We start from the raw sequence: 2358 nt of genomic DNA on the forward strand, positions 1-2358 counted from the left end.
ATTTTTTTTTTATTTTTTTTAACTTCTTTAAAATTATCATATTTTCATTTTAAAAATAATTCATATAACAAAATTTTCATAAAAACATAAACATTATCTTCTAGGAAAAAAAGTAAGAAATTTAATTAAGTATATAAGCGAATGATGATCTTTATGAAGTAAATTAGCATGATAAGAAAAATAGTTTTATTAATAATAACCAAAACTATAATATTTATTTTACAAGTGAAAATAAAAGTAATATTGTTTTTATAAACATATTTCAATGCAAGAAATACAAACAATAAATGAAAGCGATAAGTCTCTAGTACCACCCCGAACTATGGTCAAAGTTGTTACGACACACTCCAACTTCACAGGGGTCCTACTATCCCCTGAACTCAATTTAGCGTATTCTTGTTATTTTTTGTGCTAATGTGACACCTTTATTACATAAAATGAAACCCACATTAAAGATGTCACGCCATCTAAAATGATTGACAAAAGGTATTATGTTAGCTAAAAGATTGACAAAAATACGCTAAAATTTAGTTTAAGGGGTAATAGAGCCCTCGTGAAGTTGGCGCATGTCGTAGCGAATTTGATCATAGTTCGGAGGTACTAGATGTTTTTCTCGAATAAAAATAAGGTTAAATTTTAAAGATTATATTTATTTATGTAAATTATAAAATATGTAATACTCTATTAGTGACAATCACAACTTATTTACTGATATAGACAATAGATAATATTGTTTCTTATCACTTGATTCTCATACTAAAAATAGATGTTTTAATTTATCTGTTCAATTTTTTAAATCAAGAGAATGTATTATGTTTTTTTCTACCCTTTAGTGTTAATTAACATATAAAGTAGGTATGGACACACATTTTGGTCAAAACAAAAAAAAAAAAACGAAAAATCAAATCGAAATTTGAATTTAATTTCGGTTTTTTGATTTTTCGGATCGATTTCGGTTTGCAATTTCGAAATTTCGATTAAACGGTTCGGTTTAGATTTTTTGAAAATAAAATTCAGTTAAACCAAAAATTCGAAAATCCAAAATTATATTAATAAAATATATATATTATTAATTTATAATATATAATGTAATATATTTAATATATAAATAATAAATTAATAAATATATAATATAACCCTACTTCTCCAAACCTAAATCCTATCAGATATCACAATTCACAGCAGTCAACAGCCGTTATATCACTATTCAGTTTTCACAGGAATCTTTCTTTACAAATTACCACGAGTCAACGACACCAGAGCCCGGTGGACGATAGACCGTCGGTAACAACGCCGCAGACTCCCTTTTTTTACAACGACACCAAAGACGGCGATCTGTGACTGTGGTGTAACTGCGGCGATCTTTACAATGACACCGAATAGTGTTTGACTGTTTGAGATTGTTGAACGGTATCGAGTGGCGACCGGTTGCAGGCGACATTCCGACAATCAGATCCTTTGTTCGATTATTTATTCTAGCGATTAGTCAGCCTTCAAAATATGTCTAATGTTGGAATTTTTTTTTTTATGATTTTCGTTTAAGTTGATAGTTTAAAGTTACAAATTATTTTGTTTTTGCAGATCGGAAGTAAGGTAAGTGAAGATGGAGCATCTAATGAAAATATTTCAATTTCATCTCCAAATGAAGTTGAAATTGCGGTTGAAGCTGAAGAATCAAAAAAAGAAAGCTCATGGAACCGAGGGCAAGATGTTGGTAGTGGTTTGACAAAATTATTGATGGAAAAAACGAAGCTCAGAAAGTAAAATGTAAGTATTGTGGAAAAATTTATGTTGTTGCTCCAAGTGCTAGCGGTACTTGGGCGATGAATAATCACATGCTAAAATTATATCCTTACCACCCTAATCGCCCTAATGCTGGTGTGAAAGAGAAAGACAATAAAATAAAATTAGTTTTTCTACCATCTTCTGCCCGAAATTAGTAAAAATCGAAATAAAAATTCGAAATAACCGAATCAAAATTGTAAAAATCGAACCAAACCAATTTTATTTCGATTTGGTTTTGATTTTCATTTTTGTCAATTCGAAAATCACTAAACCGAATCAATATAAAATATTGAGACCGAACCGACCGAACGCCCACCCCTAATATAAAGTAACAGTATAGATAAATTTAAAGTTTAAATTATCATTAATAAGGTTAATTTAGCAAAATATACCTCTAAGTAAAATTTTCTTAAGAATTGTGTTATATCAATAAAAAGTTAAATAATATGAAATGAATTAGTAAGAGAGTGATCAAACAAGAAAATATACGCAGATGCATGTACATACATATGTATATATACACATTTAGGGCTGGTTTGTTTGGAAACAAGTTATTTCGAAATTAATTATCAC

General features: G+C 28.9%; 1 long non-coding RNA gene across 1 annotated transcript; it reads left to right on the forward strand.

The window, feature by feature from the left end:
- Nucleotides 1–1143: 1143 nt before the first annotated feature.
- On the forward strand, nucleotides 1144–1922 carry LOC107844775. The gene is made up of 2 exons (XR_001666566.2): nucleotides 1144–1485; nucleotides 1582–1922. It is a non-coding gene; the product is annotated as an uncharacterized LOC107844775 (long non-coding RNA).
- Nucleotides 1923–2358: the final 436 nt, after the last annotated feature.

The sequence above is a fragment of the Capsicum annuum genome, chromosome 10, assembly GCF_002878395.1.
Source record: "Capsicum annuum cultivar UCD-10X-F1 chromosome 10, UCD10Xv1.1, whole genome shotgun sequence".
In the NCBI taxonomy this organism is placed as follows: Eukaryota; Viridiplantae; Streptophyta; class Magnoliopsida; order Solanales; family Solanaceae; genus Capsicum; species Capsicum annuum.